The 15,261-nt window shown below is 52.0% G+C and overlaps 1 protein-coding gene across 3 annotated transcripts in view; it reads right to left on the bottom strand.

Annotated features, from left to right (window-relative positions):
• LOC145356913 (beta-nerve growth factor-like) overlaps positions 1-4,019 on the bottom strand; it is a 59,385-nt gene extending 55,366 nt beyond the window's left edge. For all 3 annotated transcript variants that reach the window (XR_013889221.1, XR_013889220.1, XM_080209912.1), the window contains exon 1: positions 3,566-4,019. The gene's annotated coding sequence lies outside the window, so the exon portion shown is untranslated. The remainder of the gene's footprint in view (positions 1-3,565) is intronic.
• Between the last annotated feature and the right edge of the window lie 11,242 nt (positions 4,020-15,261).

Genomic DNA, 15,261 nt, shown 5'->3' with positions numbered 1-15,261 from the left:
TACACACACACACCCGGGACTCACTCAATAACAGAGTGTCCTGAACCATACACACACACACCCGGGACTCACTCAATAACGGAGTGTCCTGAACCATACACACACACACCTGGGACTCACACAATAACGGAATGTCCTGAACCATACACACACACACCTGGGACTCACTCAATAACAGAGTGTCCTGAACCATACACACACACACCTGGGACTCACTCAATAACAGAGTGTCCTGAACCATACACACAGACACCTGGGACTCACTCAATAACGGAGTGTCCTGAACCATACACACACACACCTGGGACTCACTCAATAACACAGTGTCCTGAACCATACACACACACACCTGGGACTCACTCAATAACGGAGTGTCCTGAACCATACACACACACACCTGGGACTCACTCAATAACACAGTGTCCTGAACCATACACACACACACCTGGGACTCACTCAATAACGGAGTGCCCTGAACCATACACACACACACCTGGGACTCACTCAATAACGGAGTGCCCTGAACCATACACACACACACCTGGGACTCACTCAATAACAGAGCGTCCTGAAACATACACACACACACCTGGGACTCACTCAATAACGGAGTGTCCTGAACCATACACACACACACCTGGGACTCACTCAATAACGGAGTGTCCTGAACCATACACACACACACCTGGGACTCACTGAATAACGGAGTGCCCTGAACCATACACACACACACCTGGGACTCACTCAATAACGGAGCGTCCTGAACCATACACACACACACCTGGGACTCACTCAATAACAGAGTGTCCTGAACCATACACACACACACCTGGGACTCACTCAATGACGGAGTGTCCTGAACCATACACACACACACCAGGAACTCACTCAATAACAGAGTGTCCTGAACCATACACACACACACCAGGAACTCACTCAATAACGGAGTGTCCTGAACTATACACACACCTAGGACTGTCTCAATAATGGAACGTCCTGGACAGTACATGCACAGCTGGAATTTCCTTCACTGATGCTCACAAGTAATTTGATCATTCATGAAGGGCAGACCATTTGTGCTGCACTTTCTCTCTCTTTCTATGTCTGTCCGTCTACCTTTTGGCTAGCACATGCTCTTACCAATTTTGTGTCAGCTCCTTCCCCACAAAGTCTCCTCTCTCCCTCTAGCCAGTTCACATTTGCCAGCTCCTGCTTTTGACTCTAATTCTCCACAGAGGGGGCCATATCTCTGAATATAGGACTTCCATCTTCCTGTTGTAATACTCAGCCCTCAGTGCCTACTTCACTGAACAGCTCCTGGGAAAGGTTACTGCCCACTGCAGCACTGGCTCCCCACTGCAACCCGTATCAATTCCTCTCAATTCTTCTCACAATCCGGAACAATCCCATGGGTAATGACCTGTCAGTCACAGCCATCCATCACCTCTCTCTCTATCCATCTCTCTTTCCTCTATCTCTGCTTCTCTCAATCTCTCTACTTCTCTACCTCTCTTTCTCTATCTCACTGTCTGTCTTTGTCCATTTCACTCTCTTTCTTTTTCCATTTTTCTCTGCCTCTCGCTCCATCTTTGATTCTATTTGTCTCTCAGTCATAGACTCACAGGGATATACAGCACAAAGCAGGCCCTTCAGCCCAACTTGTTCATGCTGACTAGATTTTTTAACCTGAACTAGTCCTATTTGCCTGTTATCCCTCTAAACCTTTCCCATCCTTGTACCTGTCCAAATGTATTTTACATGTTGTAATTGTACCCACGTCTACCACCTACTCTGGTAGCTCATTCTATATGTGCACCACCCTCTGTGTGAAAAAGTTGCCCCTCAGTCCCATATAAATTTGTCCCTCATACTTTATACCTTTGTGCTCTAGTTTTGAACTCCTGCACTCTTGGGAAAAGGCCTTGGCTATTCACCATATCTATGCCCCTCATGATTTTATAAACTTCTATAAGGTCACCCCTCATCTCCCACACTCCAGGAAAAACAGTCCTAGCCTATCCAGCCTTCCTTTCTAATTCAAACCTTCCAGTTCCAGTAACATCCTTGTAAATCTTTTTTGCACCCTTTCCCGTTTAATAATGTTCTTTCTATAGCAGGGCGACCAGAATTGTCCATAATACTCCAAATGTGGCCTTACCAATGTCTTGTACATAATGTCCAACTCCTGTACTCCATGTTCTGACCAATGAAGGAAAGTGTGTCAAATGCCTTCTTCACCACCCTGTGTACCTGTGACGCCACTTGTAAGAAACTATGCACCCCTAGGTGTCTCTGTTAAATGACACTTTCCAGGGCCCTAACATTAACTGTGTAAGTCCTGCCATGGTTTGTCTTAACAAAATGGAACACATCGTATTTATCTGAATTAAATTCTATCTTCCATACCTCATCCCACTGGTCCAGTTGACCAAGCTCCCATTGTAGTCTTTACTGTTCACTATGCCATCAATTTTGATGTCATCTATAAACTTATCTCCTATATTCTCATCCAAATGACAAACAACAGTAGACCCAGCATCGATCCCCGTGGCACACCGCTGGTCACAGGCCTCCAGTCTGAAAAACAACCCTCTATCACCACCCTCTGTTTCCTACTGGAAAGCCAATTTTCTGTCCATTTGTCTAGTTCTCTCTGGATTCCATGCGATCTAGCCTTACTGACTGGCCTACCATGCAATAACTTGTTTAGGCCTTGCTAAAGTCCATATAGACAACGTCCACCACAATGCCTTCATCTATTTTCTTGGTCACCCCTTCAAAAAATTCTATCAAATTTATAATTCATCATTTCCCATCCGCAAAGCTGAGTCTGTTTATCCACCTGTGTTTTTCTCCCTCTATTTCTGTCTGTCCCTTTCAATGCTCCTTGATTAACTGTATTATTTTTCTTTCTTCTTCTCCCTCTTTCACTCACTGCCTTTCTTCTCCCTTTCCATTTCACACTCTCGATCCTTCTTTACTCCCTGTCCACCACTTCCTATCTCCCTCTCACTATTTCTGTCTCTCACCCTATTTCTCTCCTTCTCTCTATGTCTCCTTCTCTTATACTCTCACTATCTCTTTATCTCTCTCTTTCTACGTCTGTCCGTCTGCCTATGTATCTGTTGCTCTCCCCCTCCCTCTATCATTCTCTGTCTTTCTATCTCAGCATCTCCCCAATCCATTGCATTGCATCTATCCCTCTCTCCCTGTCTTCCCTTTTATCTCTGTCTCTCTTTTCTCTCTGTCTATTTCTCCATCTCTCTCTCTCTCCCTGTCTCTCTTTGTTGTCTGTCTCTCTGCCTTTTGCCTCTGGCATACTTTGCTGCATTTCTACCTGACAATCTCTTCCTCTCTCTCTCTCTCTCTGTTCCCAGCCTCTGTCTAGCTGTCTCCATCTCCACCTCTCTCTGTTTCCCATTGTCCTTTCACGTCTTCCCGCTCCCCTCCTCACCTTCCTCATCACATTGCTTCCCCATCCCAATTCTTCACATAGACCCCAATCTCCCCTCCACCTCACACTTCACTGTGTCCCCTGGTGCCTCTTCCAGATTGTAACACTCACCTTTTCGGTACTTGGTAAAGTTGCTCTCCGGGTTCTTCTGCCGGGGAATTTTTACACGAGGTGCACAGTGAGTGCAGTCGATAGTCCCATTTATTAAAAAAGTATGTCTCCTGTTTTGTGTGGGGCCTTGCTCTCTCTGTCTCTTTCTCTCTGTCAATTCACAGGCAGCTTGCTCACGTGCTTAGTCTACAAGTGCTGATTGCGTGCCGGAGATATTTTAAACAGTTTAAAAATGTAAGTCTCTTTCAAATAAACAATTCCAGCCGAGGATTCTTTCTTTGATTTGCTTTGCTGTTGTAACTGTGGTCTCTAGCCAGTCCTCCCTGCTCCCTCCCCCTGAGGGTCTCCATCATCTCTTGCACCATTTCCCAAGGGTGGAGTGTCTGGACATGCAGGGCTTGTTGGGGTGTAGGGATCCACACAGGAGCACTGGCCTTTCCATGGGCCATGCCTGCTCTTGGGCAGGGTGGAGTCAGCTCCTGCGCCTGTTTCCATGACACTCACACAGTTACTGGAAGTGCTGCTTTGTTCCCAGTGTCAAGCTCACCCTGCAGCAAGATTTTGGATCCAGAGTGACTAGTTTCAGAATAAATTATTCACTGGGACTTCACTCAGTACAACACAGAAGCAAATAAGAACGTCTCACCCTGCCTGAACAGCAACCTGGGTAGGTCCATCAGTGGGCCCCAGCCTGTGTGTCCCATCCCAGGTCTAGCAGCCTCAGTCTCAATCCCAGCCTGTCTGAGCCCAGGGCCAGTCCAGTCTAGTATGAGCCTACTCCAGTCCAGTCCAGTCCAGTCTGAGCCCAGTCCAGTATGAGCCTACTCCAGTCCAGTCCAGTCTGAGCCTACTCCAGTCCAGTCCAGTCTGAGCCCAGTCCAGTCTGAGCCTACTCCAGTTCAGTCCAGTCTGAGCACAGGCCCAGTTCAGCCCCATGTGAGTCCAGTCCAGTATGAGCCTACTCCAGTTCAGTCCAGTCTGAGCACAGGCCCAGTTCAGCCCCATGTGAGTCCAGTCCAGTATGAGCCTACTCCAGTCCAGTCCAGTCCAGTCTGAGCCCAGTCCAGTATGAGCCTACTCCAGTCCAGTCCAGTCTGAGCCTACTCCAGTCCAGTCCAGTCTGATTCCAGTCCAGTATGAGCCAACTCCAGTTCAACCCAGTCTGAGCCCAGTCCAGTATGAGCCTACTCCAGTCCAGTCCAGTCTGAGCCCAGTCCAGTATGAGTCTACTCCAGTTCAGTCCAGTCTGAGCCCAGTCCAGTATGAGTCTACTCCAGTTCAGCCCAGTCTGAGCCCAGTCCAGTATGAGTCTACTCCAGTCCAGCCCAGTCTGAGCCCAGTCCAGTATGAGCCAACTCCAGTTCAGCCCAGTCTGAGCCCAGTCCAGTATGAGCCAACTCCAGTTCAGCCCAGTCTGAGCCCAGTCCAGTATGAGCCAACTCCAGTTCAGCCCAGTCTGAGCCCAGTCCAGTCTGAGCCTACTCCAGTTCAGCCCAGTCTGAGCCCAGTCCAGTATGAGCCTACTCCAGTTCAGCCCAGTCTGAGTGTCCAGTCTGAGCCCAGTCCAGTATGAGCCTACTCCAGTCCAATCCAGTCTGAGCCCAGTCCAGTATGAGCCTACTCCAGTTCAGCCCAGTCTGAACCCAGTCCAGTATGAGCCTACTCCAGTTCAGCCCAGTCTGAGACCAGTCCAGTATGAGCCAACTCCAGTTCAGTCCAGTCTGAGCCCAGTCCAGTATGAGCCTACTCCAGTTCAGTCCAGTGTGAGTCCAGTCCAGTCTGAGCCTACTCCAGTTCAGTCCAGTGTGAGTCCAGTCCAGTATGAGTCTACTCCAGTTCAGCCCAGTCTGAGCCCAGTCCAGTATGAGTCTACTCCAGTTCAGCCCAGTCTGAGCCCAGTCCAGTATGAGTCTACTCCAGTCCAGTCCAGTCTGAGCACATGCCCAGTCCACCCAATCCAGTCCAGTCCAGCCCAAACCCAGCCCAGTCCAGTCTCAACCCAGACCCAGTCCAGTCCAGTCTGAGCCCAGGACAGGCCCAGTTATAGAAGCATAGCATCTCACAGTATAGAAGGTGGCCATTCAGCCCATTGGGTCTGCAACAACAATAATCCCACCCAGGACCTATCCCCAGAAATCCATGCATTTACCCTGCTAATCCCCCTGACACTAAGGGCAATTTAGCATGGCCAATCAACCTAACCTGCATATCTTTGGAGCGTGGGAGGAAACTGAGTACCTGCAGGAAACCCACACAGACACTGGGAGAATGTGCAAACTCCACACAGACAGTAACCCATGGCTGCTAATCGAACCCAGGTCGCTGTGAGGCAGCAGTGATAACCACTGTGTCACTGTGCCACCCAGGTCCAATCAATCTAGTCTGAGCCCAGGCCCAGTCCAACCCAGTCTGAGCCCAGTCCAGCCCAGTCCAGTCTGAGCCAGGTCCAATCCAGTCCAGTCTAGGACAAGGCCCAGGCCCAGTCCAGTCTGAGCCTAGGTCCAGTCCAACCCAGTCTGCCTGAGCCTAGCCCAGTCCAGTCCAGTCCAGTCTGAGCCTAGGTCCAATCCAGTCCAGTCTGGGCCCAGACCCAGGCCCTGCTCAGTTCAGTTTGAGCCTAGGCCTAGGTCCTGTCCAATCCAGTCTGTGTTTAGGTCTAGTCCATCCAGTCCAGTCTGAACCCAGGTCCAGTCCAGTCTAGTCCAGTCTGAGCCCAGGCACAGGCACAGTCCAGTCCAGTCTAGGACCAGGTCCAATCCAGTCCACTCTGAGCCCAGGTGCAGACCCAGTCCCATCTGAGCCCAGGTCCAGTCGCCAGTCTGAGCCCAGGCCCCATCCAGTTCAGTCTAGGACCAGATCCAATCCAGTCCAGCCTAAGACAGGTCCACTCCACTCCAGTCCAGTCCAAGCCCAAGTCCAGTCTAGTCCAGTCTGAACCCAGGTCCAGTCCAATCCAATCTAAGCCCAGGCCCAGGTCCAGTCCAGTCTGAGCCCAGGTCCAGTCCAGTCTGAGCCCAGGCCCAGTCCAGTCCAGTCTGAGCCCAGGCCCAGAGCAGTCCAGCCTGAGCCTAGGTCCAAGTCCAGTCCAGTCCAGTCTGAGCCCAGGTCCAGTCCAGTCCAATCCAAGCCCAGATCCAGTCCAGTCCAAGCTCAGGCTCAGTACAGTCCAGTCTGAGCCTAGATTCAGTACTCAGGACTATCCAGCTGAGGCTGCCATTTTGAAAGCTTTGTTACAGAATAGAGAGACCAACCATAAGAACAGAAGAAATAGGAGAAGGAGTAGGCCATCTAGCCCTTCGAGCCTGCCCCGCCATTCAATAAGATCATGGCTGATCTGAAGTGGATCAGTTCCACTTTCCCGCTTTCTCCCCATAACCCTTAATTCCCTTGTCTATCAAAAACCTATCTACCCGTGTCTTAAATATATTTAGTGAGGTAGCTTCCACCACAGAGAATTCCAGAGATTCACCACCCTTTGAGTGAAGAAGTTCCTCCTCAACTCCGATCTAAACTGTGCCCTCGCCCCCTTATCTTGAGGCTGTGTCGTCTAGTCCTGCTATCCTTTCTGAGCGGGAAGAATCTCTCTACCTCTACTCTATCCATCCCCTTCATTATCTTATACGTCTCTATAAGATCCCCCCTCATCCTTCTAAACTCCAACGAGTACAGACCCAGTCTATTTAGTCTCTCTTCATAGTCCAACCCCCTCACCTCCGATATCAGCTTAGTGAACCTCCTCTGCACTCCCTCCAAGGCCAAAATATCCTTGCGCAAGTGCGGCGACCAAAACTGCACACAGTACTCCAGCTGCGGCCTCACCAGTGCCCTGTACAGTTGCAGCAAGACCTCCCTGCTTTTATATTCTATCCCCTTCGCTATGAAGGCCAGCATCCCATTCGCCTTCTTGATCACCTGCTGCACCTGCAGACTGGGTTTTTGCGACTCGTGCACAAGGACCCCCAGGTCCCTCTGCACCATAGCATGATGCAGCTTTTCACCCTTTAAATAGTAATCCCTCCTACTATTATTCCTGCCAAAGTGGATAACCTCACACTTGCTAACATTACGAATGGTCCTGTAATCTCCAGGAATGAAAACGTAATCACTGGAAGCTGTTACAAACACAACAAGAAAACTAGGGTCAGCATTGAGAGTATTTTTGTTGATGCTGTTAGAGAAATGCCTTTTCCTTTGGGTAAGTTGTGGACTGGGTCTTCTGAATCATGTGACCACAGATGCCATCCTTTGTGAGGAAAGGTTATAGGGGAACCATCTGGTGTCAGGAATATGCGGCTGAAATTGGACAGATTTTGGTTGCTGGAAGAGAGCCAGCCAATGTAAGAAACAACAGAGATAACATCAGTATCCAACTTTGTACGGGACATTGCCTGCTGGGTGTGTCAGTATGGCTTTGTATATTCTAGTATTATTAGTATGGAGAAGAAGAGATTACTTTAGAATTATTTTAGTCTCAATGGTAGAAGTCTGAGATTGCAGAGTTAGACAAGCAAGCTGAATAAATTCAAGCAGTATCTCTGTTACCAATGCTGGGATAGAGGCCTACAAATTTTATTGCATCCTACCTACATCTTACCAAGGAACAGAAAAGACAGCCTTGTGAAGATCACTTTGTTATTTATTAATGAGATGTTTGACACTCCAGCCCAGGAAGAGGAAAGAACATTGATATGACTGGATTGCGGTGTCAAGTTGAATCTATGAGTTTGAGCAAGTGAAGGATGATCTGATTAGAGACAGGATTGTCAGAGGAACAAAACTATGTATGTTGAGAGAAGTTACTGACATGCACAGAAGGTCTGAAGTGGCCAATCATCAGCCGCAGAGTAATGATTGGAGAAGTGAGGAGGCTTTGTACTGCAGAGGTAGCTCAGGCCTTCCCATATTGGACAGTGGGGAAAAGGAAGAACTCTTTCCTGCGGGGACAGCAGGAAGTTCCAGCTCAGATAGTGGATGGAATTGTTGTGAGGAACATGGCACAGTAGCATAGTGGCTAGCACTTCTGCCTCACAGAGCCAGGGACCCGGGTTCAATTCTGGCCTCATGTCACTGTCTGTGTGGAGTCTGCATGTTCACCTTGCGTCTATCTGGGTTTCCTCCAGGTGCTCCGATTTCCCCTCACAGTCCAAAAATGTGCAGGTTAGGTGCATTGGCCATGATAAATTGACCCTTGTGTCGGGGGGGATTAGCAGAATAAATAAGTGGGGTTACGGGAATAGGGCCTGGGTGAGATTGTGGTTGGTGCAAGCTCGATGGGCTGAATGGCCTCCTTCTGCACTATAGGGATTCTAGGATGATTTAATGAATGTCACAAGTATGGAGAAAGCAGAATAAGCAAAGTTACTTTGCACACAAGCATTTTACTGGAAATTCGAAAAGCAAGCCATAAAGATGGTTGCTGGAAAGATGTCAGGTACTGGCCATGATCTTATCAGCTTGCTGCGCCCGATTGCGTGTGAGGCCAGGAATCGGGTTCAGGCCCAGTTTGGCACTGCACGCATAGCTCCCCGCCCTGTTCTGCCAGAAGTCGATTAGCAGATTAAGTTATAATTTGCATGATATTAACATAACCCACATGGTATCTCACACCCTCATGGACGCTTTCTCTCATGCCAGCTCACTACTGCTCCCCACCAGCAGAGAGCAGATATGATGGCCAGACTGGGGCGATTGAAGTCCTCTGTGGTCAGGGGCAAGTCCAGACAATGCCCAATGGGCAATACCAGCCTGACAGTAGCCACCTGGCAGCCTGGCACTGCTCCCAAAGGGGAGATGCAGGGGGTGAGGGCATAGGCGATCTCTCAGTGCACACATTAGGAGGGTCCTGATGACCCCAATTTCAGTGGCCTGTGTTGGTGTTGGGGGGGTGAAACATGCTGCCAATGATGGCAGGAGGTCTGATGTCTACTTGGGGGAGAAGGTGTTCCATTCACTGAGAGATCAGGATGCCCTGCGCAATGGTGCCTGAGTGCTCTGAAGCCAGTTTCCCTGGCAAGATTAGGCTTAGAGGGAATGGAAATCTGTAGATGGGGTGGTGATCAGCAGGAGGGTGCGGCGGGGATGGCGATGTCTGTGGGGCAAGTGGGGTGTGGGAGATTGGCACAGGGGTGATTGGCATGGGGAGGGGGGATCACAGTTGGACAGGTATGGGGATAGCAAGAAAAATCCCAGTTCACTGGGAGATTGGGGCATCTGCACAATGATGCCCCGAGAGTACAGCAGCCGGCTTCCCGGCGAGTTCAGGCTCTAAAATCAAGGCTCAAAAATAGGGCTGTAACTCTCCTGCAATCTTGTATGTTCAGCACTTGGAATTTTTCTGTAAAATCCTGCTCCATGAATTTCGTAGCTCTGTGGGGTATTTTTTAGTCGTTTGTGGGATATGGGCATTGCTAGTTAGATAAGCATTTATTGCCCTTCTCTAATTGCCCCTTGAGAAGGTGGTGGTGAGCTGCCATCTTGAACCGCTGCAGTCCATGCTGGGTAAGTACACCCACAGTGTTGTTAGGGAGGGAGTCCCAGGATTTTAGCTCAGCGACAGTGAATGAACAGTAATACATTTCCAAGTCTGTGTCTGTGTCACCCCTCCCCCACCACCTGGTGTCATAATGCAGTTTACATCAGGAGGGTTAGGAACCTCATTTTAATGAATTTCAATATCATCAGCAAGCTGTCCCAATGTCATCACCATGCCCCCCCAACCCATTGCAAAATCCAGCCCCCAGTGTGACATCTCACCACTGCAGCTTACATGGCAACCTTACGAGCTCATCTCGGATGGGGATTGGGGGGAGCGGTGGGGGTGGGTGCACAGGTCATCACTACCCACCATGGAGTCCACAGGAAGGGGGGTGGGGGAAGGCATCAGAGAGCTGCAGGGGTGGGGGGTGGCAGTCGAGGGGACAAGAACGGGGCAGCAAGACAATGTTTATACAGGGGGTGGGGGCCTGCCATTGACATGATTGAGAGGGGGAAATGGTTTCTCCCCTCTGGCTGGGTATCTGGCTGGGTAATTGGGTGGGCATTTGGTTAGGTATCTGGCTGAGTATCTGGGCTGAATATCAGTCATGTAATGGCTGATCATGTGAACTTTAATATGGCACCATAATAGCGAAAGCTTGCACTTGCCTGGTACACTAGGAACCCATTAGTGCCTGCCTGTTACACTAGGAACCCGCTCGCGCCTGCCTGTTACACTAGGAACCCGCTCGCGCCTGCCTGGTACACTAGGAACCCGCTCGCACCTGCCTGGTACACTAGGAACCCGCTCGCGCCTGCCTGGTACACTAGGAACCCGCTCGCGCCTGCCTGTTACACTAGGAACCCGCTCGCGCCTGCCTGGTACACTAGGAACCCGCTCGCGCCTGCCTGTTACACTAGGAACCCGCTCGCGCCTGCCTGGTACACTAGGAACCCGCTCGCGCCTGCCTGGTACACTAGGAACCCGCTCGCGCCTGCCTGGTACACTAGGAACCCGCTCGCGCCTGCCTGTTACACTAGGAACCCGCTCGCGCCTGCCTGGTACATTAGGAACCCGCTCGCGCCTGCCTGGTACACTAGGAACCCGCTCGCGCCTGCCTGGTACACTAGGAACCCGCTCGCGCCTGCCTGTTACACTAGGAACCCGCTCGCGCCTGCCTGGTACACTAGGAACCCGCTCGCGCCTGCCTGGTACACTAGGAACCCGCTCGCGCCTGCCTGGTACACTAGGAACCCGCTCGCGCCTGCCTGTTACACTAGGAACCCGCTCGCGCCTGCCTGGTACACTAGGAACCCGCTCGCGCCTGCCTGGTACACTAGGAACCCGCTCGCGCCTGCCTGGTACACTAGGAACCCGCTCGCGCCTGCCTGTTACACTAGGAACCCGCTCGCGCCTGCCTGTTACACTAGGAACCCGCTCGCGCCTGCCTGTTACACTAGGAACCCGCTCGCGCCTGCCTGTTACACTAGGAACCCGCTCGCGCCTGCCTGTTACACTAGGAACCCGCTCGCGCCCGCCTGGTACACTAGGAACCCGCTCGCGCCTGCATGTTACACTAGGAACCCGCTCGCGCCTGCCTGGTACACTAGGAACCCGCTCGCGCCTGCCTGTTACACTAGGAACCCGCTCGCGCCTGCCTGTTACACTAGGAACCCGCTCGCGCCTGCCTGTTACACTAGGAACCCGCTCGCGCCTGCCTGTTACACTAGGAACCCGCTCGCGCCTGCCTGTTACACTAGGAACCTGCTCGCGCCTGCCTGTTACACTAGGAACCCACTAGTGCCTGCCTGTTACACTAGGAACCCGCTCGCGCCTGCCTGGTACACTAGGAACCCGCTCGCGCCTGCCTGTTACACTAGGAACCCGCTCGCGCCTGCCTGGTACACTAGGAACCCGCTCGCGCCTGCCTGGTACACTAGGAACCCGCTCGCGCCTGCCTGTTACACTAGGAACCCGCTCGCGCCTGCCTGTTACACTAGGAACCCGCTCGCGCCTGCCTGGTACACTAGGAACCCGCTCGCGCCTGCCTGTTACACTAGGAACCTGCTCGCGCCTGCCTGTTACACTAGGAACCCGCTCGCGCCTGCCTGGTACACTAGGAACCCGCTCGCGCCTGCCTGGTACACTAGGAACCCGCTCGCGCCTGCCTGTTACACTAGGAACCCGCTCGCGCCTGCCTGTTACACTAGGAACCTGCTCGCGCCTGCCTGTTACACTAGGAACCCGCTCGCGCCTGCCTGTTACACTAGGAACCCGCTCGCGCCTGCCTGGTACACTAGGAACCCGCTCGCGCCTGCCTGTTACACTAGGAACCCGCTCGCGCCTGCCTGTTACACTAGGAACCCGCTCGCGCCTGCCTGGTACACTAGGAACCCGCTCGCGCCTGCCTGGTACACTAGGAACCCGCTCGCGCCTGCCTGGTACACTAGGAACCCGCTCGCGCCTGCCTGGTACACTAGGAACCCGCTCGCGCCTGCCTGGTACACTAGGAACCCGCTCGCGCCTGCATGTTACACTAGGAACCCGCTCGCGCCTGCCTGTTACACTAGGAACCCGCTCGCGCCTGCCTGTTACACTAGGAACCCGCTCGCGCCTGCCTGGTACACTAGGAACCCGCTCGCGCCTGCCTGGTACACTAGGAACCCGCTCGTGCCTGCCTGGTACACTAGGAACCCGCTCGTGCCTGCCTGGTACACTAGGAACCCGCTCGCGCCTGCCTGGTACACTAGGAACCCGCTCGCGCCTGCCTGGTACACTAGGAACCCGCTCGCGCCTGCCTGTTACACTAGGAACCCGCTTGCGCCTGCCTGGTACACTAGGAACCCGCTCGCGCCTGCCTGTTACACTGGGAACCCGCTCGCGCCTGCCTGTTACACTAGGAACCCGCTCGCGCCCGCCTGGTACACTAGGAACCCGCTCGCGCCTGCATGTTACACTAGGAACCCGCTCGCGCCTGCCTGTTACACTAGGAACCCGCTCGCGCCCGCCTGGTACACTAGGAACCCGCTCGCGCCTGCCTGTTACACTAGGAACCCGCTCGCGCCTGCCTGTTACACTAGGAACCCGCTCGCGCCTGCCTGTTACACTAGGAACCTGCTCGCGCCTGCCTGTTACACTAGGAACCCACTAGTGCCTGCCTGTTACACTAGGAACCCGCTCGCGCCTGCCTGTTACACTAGGAACCCGCTCGCGCCTGCCTGGTACACTAGGAACCCGCTCGCGCCTGCCTGTTACACTAGGAACCCGCTCGCGCCTGCCTGTTACACTAGGAACCCGCTCGCGCCTGCCTGTTACACTAGGAACCTGCTCGCGCCTGCCTGTTACACTAGGAACCCGCTCGCGCCTGCCTGTTACACTAGGAACCCGCTCGCGCCTGCCTGTTACACTAGGAACCCGCTCGCGCCTGCCTGGTACACTAGGAACCTGCTCGCGCCTGCCTGTTACACTAGGAACCCGCTCGCGCCTGCCTGTTACACTAGGAACCTGCTCGCGCCTGCATGTTACACTAGGAACCCGCTCGCGCCTGCCTGGTACACTAGGAACCCGCTCGCGCCTGCCTGTTACACTAGGAACCCGCTCGCGCCTGCCTGGTACACTAGGAACCCGCTCGCGCCTGCCTGGTACACTAGGAACCCGCTCGCGCCTGCCTGGTACACTAGGAACCCGCTCGCGCCTGCCTGGTACACTAGGAACCCGCTCGCGCCTGCCTGGTACACTAGGAACCCGCTCGCGCCTGCATGTTACACTAGGAACCCGCTCGCGCCTGCCTGGTACACTAGGAACCCGCTCGCGCCTGCCTGTTACACTAGGAACCCGCTTGCGCCTGCCTGGTACACTAGGAACCCGCTCGCGCCTGCCTGTTACACTAGGAACCCGCTCGCGCCTGCCTGTTACACTGGGAACCCGCTCGCGCCTGCCTGGTACACTGGGAACCCACTCATCAATTAACATTCATTTGCCTTTAGAGACAAGCCAGTCAGGTCCACTCACTCCGTTCTGAGCTTTGCCAATCAGCAGGTAAACCCTTTCCACAAAGAGCTCCAGTTCTTTGTCTGTCTCATAAAGTAAGAGCATCTGGATTTTGAGTATTAAACTGGTCAAAGTGTCTGAACAGAATATTTCACAGGCAACAAGTTGAAAAGTAGGACCTCAAAGATCAGGATCTCAGGAATACAACAGAGTCACATGCTAGTCAGAGTGGAAACAGCCGGATATATTGGATGAATATGTAGTTGGAAACATAGTGCAAGGGTTTCTGGGACATTGAGACCTTTTCTAGGGGAGATGAGGTCACTACAGCTGGATGGGTTATGCCTGGGCAAGACCAAGACTAATATCCTCAGGTGAATATTTGCTAGTGTGGCTGGGGAGGGTTTAAACTAGAATAGCAGTGGATGGGAACCTAAGCAGGGTGACAAGGGAAAGTGAAAGAAGGACAGTAATAAAAGTAAGAACAGTAAAGTGCAAAAGCAGCAGACAGGGTAATCAGGGGGAGATACAAATAATGCCACAGTGCAAAGCAAAGTTAGGATGATTAAGAATGGCAAAAAGGCTTTCTATCTTAATGCACAAAACACTCAGAATGAGGCAGATGAACTGACAGTGTCAATCAGGGTAAATGGATATGATTGCAAAGCCATTACTGACATGGTTAAAAGGAGATCCAAACTGGGAACTTAACATCCAGGGACATTTAACCTTTCAGGATAGAAAAGAAGCAAAAGGTAGTTGGGTAACACTATTAGTAAGAGCTGAAATGAGGTCAGTTGTGAGAGATAATCTAGGCTTGGAAGATTTGGCTAGAGGAGCAAGGGAGAGAGTAACATATGGATTACCAAACAGTAGCCACACTGCCGGAAATTGTATGGACAGGATTTTATGGCTTCACTTGAGCAAGACTGGAAATTCCCCGACATTTCCATCATCCGCCCCTCATACACTGATTCTGTGGTGGGCGGGGTAATACAATTCTGGTGAATAAATCATGAAATAATAGCAGTATGTAAAAAGAATACAGCAGTAATTATGGGTGACTATAATCTTCACTTGATTGGGTTAATCAAATTGGAAAGGCTAGCTATGACGACTAATTCATAGAGAGTTTTAGGGATAGTTTTCTAGAGCAATAAGACAGGTTTAATAAATGGCCTTAGAGTAAAAATCCCCTAGGAAGTAGAGTCATAGAGCACAGAGGTTTATA

This window comes from Carcharhinus amblyrhynchos, chromosome 22 (assembly GCF_965287045.1).
Source record: "Carcharhinus amblyrhynchos chromosome 22, sCarAmb.v2.hapA, whole genome shotgun sequence".
Classification (NCBI taxonomy): domain Eukaryota; kingdom Metazoa; phylum Chordata; class Chondrichthyes; order Carcharhiniformes; family Carcharhinidae; genus Carcharhinus; species Carcharhinus amblyrhynchos.
Note: the sequence above shows the minus strand (reverse complement) of the source record. Positions and strands in the feature narration are given on the sequence as shown.